Source organism: Ceratina calcarata, unplaced genomic scaffold, assembly GCF_001652005.2.
Source record: "Ceratina calcarata isolate Rehan_Ccalc_2016 unplaced genomic scaffold, ASM165200v1 scaffold40.2, whole genome shotgun sequence".
NCBI lineage: Eukaryota > Metazoa > Arthropoda > Insecta > Hymenoptera > Apidae > Ceratina > Ceratina calcarata.
In genome coordinates, this window is record NW_017163422.1 from 176,910 (window position 1) to 189,492 (window position 12,583).

The window sequence follows — 12,583 nt, forward strand, 5'->3', positions numbered from 1 at the left end:
CCTTCGTGTTCTCTTTCGAAAGTACAACATACGTCGTTCAACAAAGAAGCTCTGAGAGGAGAAACTGCCGCATCGCGTTTCGCGTAATCGCGTAGAAAATGAACGTTCGCGAGCGCTCTGTTTGGCAACGTTTAATTATCGCTTCGATACAATACCTGTAACGGACCGGCCACTGCACCGCGTCGATCGAAAAGAAGTCCGTCTATCATTAAAGGCGAGCTGCGTCCTGGACGAGAATAAAAATACAAGGTAGTCCGAAGCAGAGAGAAAATCGAGGAACAGGAACTACGAAGACCTGGTGGATGAAGAGAAGGAGGATGAAACAACGCGATACCTTGCCTTAAAATGATCATCGCTTTAAAGGATCGGGTGGATCGTCGAACGGGGAGGGTGGGGAGGTGTAGAATAGAGGAGATAAAAGAAGTAGTAGGTATATCCTTGATGAGCGATCGTTATCACGATGAAAATGCATTCTCGGATCGATCCGCTGAAGTCGATTCCTCCCTAGCTTCTTTTATTAGACTGCCAATTTCGTGGCTCGCTTCCTCTCTCTCCTCCGCCGTTGACACCGTCCCTTTCTCTCTATTTCTTTAGTCGCGCCTTCCCATGCTCCACCGTCCCTGTTCGCTCTCCTCTCGCCTTCGTCACCTCTCCCACGCTTCATTTTTCTTTAACGCACGAAATCCCGCTGACTCTGGCAACACGCGGTCCTCACTTCTATATGGCACTTCTCATCAGAAGTTCCACTCTTTCCTCGCTCTCTCTCCTCCTCCACGGCGTTTATCTCGCTCGTGACGTCATGCGTCGCGACGCGACTCGATGCCGCGCATATGTTCCGGCGTTGGCCAAAGAATCGTTCGATTATGCACGACCACGGACAAATCGTGAATATCACAGGGAACTTCTTTGTTGCCGCTGTTCCGCCTTTTTTCCTTCTGCCAACGAATGTATTTTCTTATGAATGGACACTGGATTTGTATTTATGATCCTTTGAACTTTATATTATAGGTGAAAAGTCATGATAAAGATAAATTTATTTGTTTTCCATTGCCCTCGTATCTCAAGTAATTTATTTCGAACGGATCCGACCACTCGGAAGAGTTTCCGCTACTCGGACATAGTTTTTTTTAGGTATATATTCTTTCGAAGGGGAAAGAAGGCGGAGGATTTCAATTTTCCTGTCACCGAGCGCCGTTCCATCAATCTCGGGAACCGTGGCACCGGAGTGGAAAACGAACTTGATGACTTCCAAGTAAGAAGGCGTTCTTCTAGATTACAAACCTCTTTGCGAGACTGCGTTTAACCCTTTAAAACGGAGAATCTGTAACTCAACAAGAATCCCGATTAAAACTACCAGTCGATACTTGAAACGATTGAAGACGAAATCGTGAGAAGTTTCTAAATCGCGTTTCACTTTGCCGAAGTTCGCGCGATTTTACGATTAGATCTTATTTATTTTTGGGCATGGCGATACGTCGCGATGTCTTTGCGATTTCTTCTTTCTCTCCGTCCTTTCTCTGCAATCATTCGCGAATTTAAATCCATAAACGTCACGCCTGAACAGAGATTCCAGCTCTCGTAACCAGTATCCGCGTAGAAAAAACAGTCTCATCCGTCTTATTCGAGGAAATTGAGAGGATCGACGTCCGGGCGAATATCCAAGATCCCTCCTCTCCCTGAGCCGAAAGAAGAGCGTCGAACGTTCAATCCCTCGAGCAATTTCCATTCGTCCCGATGATTTCCCCGCCGAGATCGAGTTAATGAGAATGTAATCTTAGTTGTGCGTGGTCTCGATCGTTTCGCGCACCAGCCAATACTCTTGCCATTTTACAGTCCGCACTCGGTCTGCTTCTTCTTCTCCGTTCTATCCATCCGTTCTTCCCTCTGCGCCGGAGCATCCGGTCCTTCCTTCCGCCAATTACTCCCATCGTCGTCCCCGACGACGTCGTCGCGCGGAATTACCGTCGTTCCTGCGACGGATCCCACCGACACGACCGGTCGTCCCTCCCTCCGTATTTTTCACGGACTTCTTCGTAATATGGAAAAAAAATCAGTTCCGTTTCAACGAACTTCGGATTCGGAAACGGAGCATCGCGTGGGAGTCGATTTCACATGGTAGAACGACGAAGATTAGACGGAAGTTCGTCGGACTGAAATTACAACGTTACGTCGCCAGCTCGACGCATCTAATTAAGACGAGTTAATCGACTCTCGCGTAGAGGAGAACGCGCCGAGGGCGTCGTCGAATTTTATTATTACCGCCAATTGACATACAATTCGAAAGACGTTGCCAATTATTAAACGGTACGTCAGAATCGCACAATGGCCCACCGACGACCGCACAGGAAGGCTTCTATCACCGCTGATTTAGCTTCATTACGATTTTTATTAATAATTTCGTTAATTGCCCGGCTTGCCGAATTAATTGGACGCGTCTGGGAACCGCGCCACGCACGTTTCCTACTTTCAAACCAACGATCGCATCGATCTCGTCACGTACCCATCGCTACTTCCGTCTGATATCTAACATTTTTTAATACAGTTGCTCTCAATTTATAGCTAGAGAAACTCTCGATATTTAATGGTCTGTTGCATAAGTCATCCAGTTCATGTCGGTTCTAAAGGGAACAGTCATCGTTTCTAAGAAACAGTTACAATACTATCTACGAGACTTACTTAGCCAGGTCAGCTGGCAGATGTACAATTCAATCTTATGTAGTAATATTTTTTAGGAGTTTGTCCCCGTTGACTTTCTTTATTAATCCTGATCAGACCGTCACTATTGATCGAACTTCATCGACCGATGATTATGTCACACGACGTAATATGAATTATAACATGCATTCGGCACCTCGTAGTCGATTCTGTAACGCTGAACGATTTAGGGACAAAAGTCAATGAGAATCTTGCTAGAAAACGATATCAGAGTATAATATTTGACAAGTCGATTTCAGTTCGGTTTAGGAGACGCTCGCGATTAAGCTGCTACAACGAAATCGATGGAATGCCGTTCTCCAGGTTGCACCAGAACCCGGCCCGATCAGCGCACCGATAAAGCACGTTTCGCGGCTGCGGCGGCTAAAATAAATTTTGCTTTATCATAATTTTTTTTATTCGCACCGAATTAATCACCATCGGCTGAGGAATATTTTACCGCAATGCGAGATGTTTTATTATAAGATAATCAGAACCGCGCGCGCGCGGGGCCCACGGGAATATTCCAAATTAATTGAAATTGATAAATGAGTCGCGTCCATTGATATACGGTTATTCGTTAAAAACCAGAAAGCTACGGAGAATTATTTATGCGTGAAACTAAGAAGGGTGAATCGTTACGAAGAGAACTCCGATACGATGCTATAATAGTATCGATTTTTTTAAACCCTTAATTTTTCGGCGAACAGTCTTTTTTTAATGTTTAAGAATCTTCCAGGTAGGAGATAAATTATCACGATACTATAATAACTTGTTTTCGCGCTTGTACCAAGAAATTAATTGGAGGAGAGCCGGTCGTAATTTCATGGTCCCGTTTATTGAATTCAGGCTCGGCCATCCTGGAAAGTCGTGATTGGTTTTATAAAAATGTCATTCCGTGCCAGCGAACAGCAGGATCAACGAAGATTGCAAATATTCTGGAGATACTTCTCACTCGTTTAACTTCTGATTCTATTTTTATATACAGTACAGCAAATAAAAGATTTGTCGTGTCTCATTCCACAAAGTAGGAATGGAAACTGGGTGGGATGGGATCGAAAGCGGAAGTCTTTGATTTAGAATTTGTTTGCCAGTCGCGATCCACGGGAAGCCTGGGCTGCGACCGAAGGAACGAGGAAAAGACGTCGCGAAGGGGAAGTAAGGTACGTAATTCGATTTGCGAATTGGTCGACGTCGCCGGGTGACGACGTCCCCGTCGTGTATCCAGATCCACGGCCACGGTTGATGCCTCAACAAGTTGTATACATGTAATCTGACCCAGATCCCGGGGTCTAAGTGAGGTCTAACACGAGGGAGAGAAAAGGGAAAGAGAGAAGCCGGAGGACGAGGACGAGGATGAGGACGAAGGCGGAGGTCGGTGGCGGAAAGAGGTGAAGGAAGGAGGTCCGGAGGGTTCTTCGGAAGCAGACAAACAAAATATAACAGTGCGAGTTACAAGGAAGGATCCCGAGGAGATGAAGGGTCTCCGACTCCGTCTCTCTCGATCTCTCGGTTCCCGGCGATTCTCCTTCAAGAAGGAGGTGGGTATACCCTCTTGAAGCATGAATGGATTACGAAGAGCCGCGTTCATTCATTCGCTCCTTAGCGGCCTAGAAACCCACAAAAAGTGTATCTCTCGCCGGCAGTGGCGTAGACCGTCATTGCGGCTGGAGGGCTACCAGCGCAACGCGGCGGTGCCCAGCATCGTCTTTTTGTTCGTTCGTTGATTTCGGTCTGTTTACGGAACGTTCAGGGATAGTAATTGGGGTTCTGTTAAATCGTTACGTGGGAAACGTAAACGTTGGGGTGGGCCCTCCTCCTTAACGATTGCCCGGTTTGTCGTGGACGTTCGACGGATCGACTGTGACTGTCGATTGCGTGGCCTCGTTCGTGAATCGGAATCGCTCCGTTGACAGGAAATGAGCTGCGTTCTTGTCATTTCTCGAATCGCAGACGGACAATCTTCTCTAACTTTCTATCTTTCGATCTTATATACTAGCCACTGAAATATCATTTAAATTCTAGTATCGAATACGTTCGATGAATATAAAATTTATATACATGAACCAGTTTTTAATCATCTCACAAAATTACTTATCTACTTATCTACGTTATTAAGCGTAAAATTGTTCTGCGTTAATAAGAATTATATCGAGGAAGGAATGGGTAAGGGATCGAGATTAAATTATGATACCTGACCGTGAAGATCCTCTGTAAGCCGTGACACGCGCGAGGAACGATGATAAAGAATGGACTACGGACCGAAACACTATTGAAACCCGTTGACCCAGGTCGGTTTCCGTCCGGAGGTTCGGGTCAGTGATATTACATTCCCAACACTTTCCAGATCCTATATTCTTGATTTATCCAGCAATTACTAACACTCAGAGAATGGAGTCCAACTATAATTAGCTTTAATAATTACTAAAAGAAAATTAAGAAAAGCAATATGTGGGTCTTGATAAAAATCACTATTACAGACACATTCTTAGAGATTCTATAGATCAAGGGTTACGTATATTCTTAAAAAAGAAACTCGACTCGACTTAATATATTGGCTGAACGAGATTGCATTTTGCCTCGTGAAACGCCGGAAGGAATACATCTCGAGATTCAAGTCGACCAGAAGGATTCATTCTTGAACCGTTAAATCATTTCCGGTTGACACTGGTTTCTGGAATTTTGCTCGAAAGGCTTAGTCATGAAAATGTACGATCTTCGGTATCATTTGCATATTTTTAATTAATTGACTTATCGTAGTAATAAATATGGCTTTTGATACTTAAACAGAAGTTAAATAAACTAGGGAGCGTCGATTGTCGAGCAAGTGGGAAAGTGTAACGAGCTATCGTTGAGCAGGAAGGGAAGTCGAAGCCACGAGTTTGGCCGACCTTTCTCAAACTTGGGGACCCATTGAAGAAGCAGGGCAAAGGTCTTTTAACGGAGGAACCGTGCGAGACGAAGAGGGAATCAGGGAGGTAGTGGAAAGGAGGAGACAAGATTTTGCGGAGGGTCGTTTGCTTTTTGCCCGTCTGAGATGTCGCCGGCAAATGTGCGAAGAAGCCGTCTCCTCTCCCGCCGCGCCGCGCACCGTTTCGCGCTTAATTGAAAGCGACAGTGACCCACTTATACTACCTATGCCACAGACTCTTTTCATTTCGATCATAGCGACGATCAACCAGTCTATTCTATGGACACCAATTCTCTGTCAATTATCTTCTTTATCGTTTGAATAAATTATGAAATTGCAATTTCCTCTGATTTATTTTGCATCCCTCGTCGTGCAGCTTCTGTGAGGAATTAATTATCGCAATGAAACAAACATATATTACAGAAGTTATTAATTACAAATTTGATGCAGTATTTGATGAAAAATCAGTGTGATATTAAAGTTAACTGTCCTAGTAATAAAATCGATTGTGATTAATGTTTTATCTGCTGATCAAAGGGTATAGTCGTTCTTGTACTGGCTTTGAGATTAGGCAGAAGTAGCAGCTCACTAGTACGAAGCGCAGTTTCAGGTGAAACCTCAAATGAAACAGCTGTGAGTACTACTTCCCTCTAAAACACCTAGCCTTCGGTTTAGCGAAGCCGCAAGTAGAGTCGATTGCTCCAAAACCGCAGTAAGAGCGATCGCTATTGACATTGCGCGTACACTACCGCCTCGATTATTGCCAGTTCAAACGTTTATTTCTACATTATGAACGAAGGTGTTACGATCGGTCGAACCAAATGGATAAGACTATTATTAAAAATAAATAGAATTAAAAAAGTTATAAGAAAATCGCATGTGTTCGAATAAGAATTATCTAAAACGATTTGATTATACGCTACGATTTATTTATTCGAACATCTAATTATTTCCCAGAGATGAAATTTGTTGTTACAAGAGAAATTATATTCCCTTTTCTCGTTGGCTTGCTTCCAGTTTTCCGGAATAAAAGTTCGCAGCTTCGGTCCGCGCAAGGGTGGAAGGTCCGACGGTGGACGTATACACGTCCCGGGGTAATTACCATCGGCTGGATAGGGAGAAAGCGTGGTACACACATAGGGCCCAGAATCCGCTGACTTATTATTTCTTAGTGATTTTCTGAATTGCGCCGGCCACGAAAGCGAGCAATGTCTTCGTGACGTAAACGAGATAATGGAGCCCTGCTCGGATACCCACGATGTAGACATAATGACGACGCAGACTACGGGATTATAGTTCGAGCAGTAACTCTCAACTTTGCTCAGAGCTCACCTTAACACATCTTCCGAGGAAGAACATTTTAATCATATTTAATAAAAATATTAGAGTCACGTATAAGATGCACGTTCACAGATCGTGAGAGCTTGTCAATTTACTCTTTCTGATATTTATTATCGTTCCTCATCATTGGATGATTGAACATGTTCAATTTTCTTTGATCGAAACAAAATTATTACGCTCCGTTTTTATACAAATATTTATTGGAAAACAGTATTAAAAATCAGGACGCCTGTTTCCCTCCGGGGTAATTTCGCGCGTTTGCCGGAGATACACGAATTCAGATACGCACCGCCGCGCCGGCAATTAGTCTCCGTCTAGCAAGATTACGACTGCGATCAAATTGAATCGAGACCTCGGCAATTACGGCAAATACAATGTGCGCGCTCGCGGCCTCCAAGACCGAGGCGTAATTACCAGCCGGCCTCGGCGAACGGGCCACTCTGTTCTTTTGTTATCTCAATTTTCAGTTATACGCTGCTTCAATTCCGCCCCGGAGCGCATGGTAAATGCTTTCGCAAGTTTTGACGAAAGTCCGGTTTAATTAATCGTCGATAGGAATCGATCAGTGTTCTAATAAAAAATTTATCAAACGAACATAACAATTTGTATAAATGATTATTCGAGAGATGATTCCCACTTATCCTCAGTGAAAATCTTAATTTCCTCAGCCTATTATCTCCCCTCTTAATAATAAACGAGGGTTCACAAGAGAAAAATGCCGAACACAATTTCCGTGGGAAGAGCATATCTTTAAGGATCACGAGACTAGGAAGATTCGACGATTCCATTGATAAAATGTCGTGATTCCGAGCGAACAGAAAAGCGTGGAAGCAGAAGGGTGGCAGCCGAGCCGGGGGAGGGTAGACTCACGGAAACGAAAGACACACGAACTCAGGAAAAAGATAAGTACCTGTCGGGCATAGCTTTCCTCTTTGGTCCGCCATTAGAGCAATTTGAACGTCTCTTCGGAGCCGCGGCAGCAAAAAAAGCCGATGAGTCGTTGCGCTAGACTGAAGAATGATCGGAGAGGCGCCGAACCGCTTTCCCCTCTTCCCCCCGTCGACTTTCAATCTTTCACTCTTCTACGTCCTTCTCTCTCCGGCCCGTCCTGCGGTATCCTCGCATTCTTACTCACCTCGCACCTGAGAAACGTTTCCCATCTCTATCTCGGCTCGGGAACTCGAACTCCGTCTCGCTTCCACGGCTACCTCTCTGTTCCTCATTGGACCGTCTCGTTCTCTACCGAGACTCGTTAGATTCACCCGGGGATTATGTTTCGTGCTATTATAGCTCTCTCCAGCGTGGAACACCCGCGCATCTCCTCTCCTCATCTTTCTCCCCCCGTTCGCTCGTCCGTCTCTTTCTCGACGGTTCTCCTCTGCTCCCAAACGGCGCGCAAGACGTCGTCGTTTCTTCTGCCCACGAGGAGGCCCAGCGGCGCTGATTGATAAAATAGTTGGCTCGTCAGTGCTGAGTGCCGAATAATTGGTTTGTCAGTCAAAGGTGATCGCGTGAAAGGATAATGCTCGCTAGCCGGACCGACCGCGACACGTTTACCACATCGCTTTTTCCTACTGAACGCGTTTAGAACGATCTTTCGCAATAGCCTAGACGAATCTTCTTCGCACCGGTTCCGTTCAACAACAACCAGAATCGTTGATCTACACAGCTCGCCAATTTTATTCTCTCCTATCCCGAACGTATTCCTGCGTCGACTCGCTGTAATAGAAATCTGGAAGAAGTAATAAACGGTTCAATCAGTCGGATTGAAAACGTGACGTGAGGCCCTGTCGTTCAGTCGGTTTCACGAGACGCTATCGCGCTTTCTCACGGAATCATTTTTAATATCCCCGACGGAGCGGTGACACAAGCGCGGAGCTGGGTATCTCGGCGATTTTGAGCAGTACAAACATCAATTTCGGTCCCGGGGGCGTGCAACGCGGGACCGGGCAAAAAGAAAATCCCGAAACGGACGTAGATCTCTACGTGGGATCAGGTATATCCAGGAACAGGCCAGCAGCTAGCTATCCGTCTCGGTCCCGCTGCAGAATGTTAGAAGATATATTATACTCGAAGAGGGTGGTAACACTTGTTTGATTCAATTCCAGGAACACGCTCCGAGGCGCCCGTTCAATTTTTCTTCCGTCAAGGGAACTCCCACCTCCTCTTACGTACCTATATACGCGGATACACACGAAAACCTATATGCACATATTTGTATACTCTATACACGTGTTTCATTAAATAAATTTCAATCATAACCGAAATGTGTTGTTCAGTTCATAATTATTTCCATCGAATTTTCGTAAGAAGATTTTAATCCAACTTTTAGATACTCTTTTGCGCATATATTCTTTACTATGTATTTGGTAACGGGACGTTCCCAGGATTATTGCGGTACAAACTTTTATCCAAATTATCAAGACATCCTATTAATATTCTTTCTAATGTTAATTAATTTCATATGAATTTAACCGACGTCCTTTAATGTACAAAGGGCCGGTGAAATCCCAAACCGCTCGCACTTGAATAAAGTGTTCCCGTGGACGGAGTTCCGCGTTATTGCTCTCTTCAAGCCGATTGGAGTTCGAATTACCGAGGGTCAATAGACGGTCGATGCAACCTGTTGCGATAAACCTGGTCCCGGGTCGAGCAGAACGAGGTCGGCCGCAGAAGCGAAGAGACAACCGGAAGAACACGACTTCTTTAAGTATATGATGTCCCCTGACACGGTTGCTGCTGTGAGGGAGGAAAAAAAGAAACAGCAGAGTTTACCTAGAAAGGATCAACCGTGGAAGCAGATCAATGGGCCAACCTGTCGCGATAAAAATGCGCAGATACCTGGAAGTTGAACAAAAGGAGGGAACCACGCGTAGCAAATCCGTCGTTTAACACGTCCACTGATCAATTCTTTACATATATTCAGGGAGTTTTACTATCAAATCACCTGTACGGGTTTTCATGTCGTTTAACAGAGGAACTAAATATTAGACGTGTAATAAAATAATAATTTGTTTTACGTCCTCTTGTTTTGCTCTCCGGTTATAACAATTCATTCTATTCATTTTGAATTGATATTCGCATTGTTCAAATATAATGAGTAAGAATGTGACACGACAGGGGCTACCTGAAAGTTTCCGATCGGTGAAAGGGAAGAGCAATGATACCCTAGAAGAGGCGAGGAGGTGTCGCGCGATGGACCTCCTGCATGCGGACACGCGCGTTACAATCCGATTCCGTCCCGGAAGGGAGGAAGAAGAGGCGAAAGAGGAAGAAAAAAAGAAGCGAGCCCCGAAGAACTGCCTGGTCCCGGAGACGGAGACGGAAAAAAGGGCAATGGGTCGGAAAGGAAAAGAAAACGGAACGGGTGGCCGGCTCTGAAGAAACCTAACTCCCCTCTCCGAGCTCGAGACAGCCCTGTTGGACTTTAATTCCTGCTATTATTGAAATACGTGGCCGCCACGTGCCACGGAGCCAGTGTTATTCCTTTTTTTCCTCTATACCGTTTCGACCCACGAGGCGCCACGAGGGAGAGTTCTGCACGCGAAAATCGGGACAAGCGCGCACAGGTGGAATGCGAGAGCTCGCCCGAGGTAACCGGGACCCCCTGGATCCTCTTCCTCCTAGTCGGCACTTCCGTGCCGATCCTTTTAATGCGTTCGTTACTACCGTGGAAGCTACGGTGCTTCCAATAACGATCACAGCAAGTTATTCGATGAATATAAAAATGTACTAAAATTAGACATGGTACGAACTAGGCATATCTTACAATTGATTATAAAGATTACGCGATAGAACGGAATGAGTCCCACTGAAAATCCTCGAACGGGATACATGAGTCGATTGACTGTCTGACGCGGGCAATGGTTCCTGCCGCGAGACAGACTGAAATTACCGCCGTAACATAAAAAAGTTGCAATTGTGTTGATACAAAAAGGGAGAGGGACGTTAAAGGAAACACCTAAGTAGAGTGTAATTGCGAGGTTCCCCGGGTTCTTCTCAAGATCAACAGGATAATCCAGTTGGTAAACGGGACGGGGTGCATTAAAGTCCAGCGGGCCGCGCGCGAGCGCTTTAGGTCTCACCGTCGATAACGATAATGACAAACATTATCGCGGAAGTTTATCAATGCAAACACGCGTCGCCGCAAACAGTAGATTAGATTCGCCCGACAAGCAAATTCAACGCTCCAGCTCGGGCCAGATAAAAACCGAGGGGTAAAAAGGAGCAAGGAGGAGGAAAGTGGAGAGGAGATGGTGAGGAAAAAACAGATTCGGGTAATCGACTCGTTCAGAGGGCAGAAAAAAATTCTATCGTCACGACGGGCCTGCTGATTAGCTTTAATCGCCGGTAGAAAAAGTGGGCTAAATGGTTTACACTGCTCGCGATTTAATCGCGAGGCGGCGCGCTGTTGCGCGTACATCACGCTCGCGAGGAGTTGTGCCGCGCTCGTTTAACCAGCGCAACTGTAGATCGCTGATAAACACGATCCCGCCATAGCTCGGTGTCATAATATTACAGTCATTATGGTAACAACGTTTTCCTCGCAGTATCGTGCGCCGAACGCTCGCATGCATCGCGATCTACGATCTCCTCCATAAACCGTGGCCGTGAACAACACATTGTGCCGGACAATGAGAATCGCAGCGTAACGTTCGATCGCTCCGATCGGTACTTAGTTTCTTAATGCAGTTGTCATCACGATAAGTATGTACATCGTTCACGAATCATTGCGTCATTTACTTATCGTCAGAAACGTTTAAAGTCTTCATTTATCGAAAGATCGATTGTAGAAATGCGTCGATCGATATTCATAGAAATCGAGTTACATCCTGATTAACTATTTTTCGGCTTATTTTATCTCGTGAACGTATGATGCGTTATCAAGATCCATTATACTCGCCACGATCATTATTATTATTATTATTGTTATTACACCTCGAGCAGGATTTTCACGTCGGCCGTAAATAACGAAACGATGGATTCATTAAAGGAATTCATTACACGTGCTAAGTATCGCGCCATTGTCTCGGCGCTGCGTCTTGTGAATAATACACGGGCGTTGCCATAAACGACAGTTTATGATGTATCAGTTAATAGTCTTCTCCTAGAAGGGCACTTAGCCAGGGCCCGGTGCTCGAGTGGCCGGCGCGGCACAGCACCCGTATATTTTATTCATGAATCACGAGGAACACACCCCACGATTAGACGGGATACTCATGAAAATCGGTTTCTTCTTGTAATCCGTAACGATGTGTTTATACCAGAGAGAAGCTCGAGACTTTCGCACGATTTCTCAGGAAAAGATCATCTCCCCATCTTCCTTTTGCACTCCTCCGTCTCCCACGCGATAAGCTCGAATTTACAATGAGGACACGACGGGATTCGCGCGCAAAATTTCTTCCCAAAACTTCGACCGTTCCTCTTCCGCGACAGCTTTTATATTCGTCATAAAATTCGATTCGATGAAACGAGTTTTTTATAGTTATCAATCCAGGCATTTTGCATCGATCGTTAGCACCTTCGAAATTTTTAGTAATTTCTAATTAAAAACTGGATTTTCGGAAGCTTTTTATAACATTTTACTCCATCGTTCATCGCAACACGTAATATGTCGAGCGACGTATATATTATATG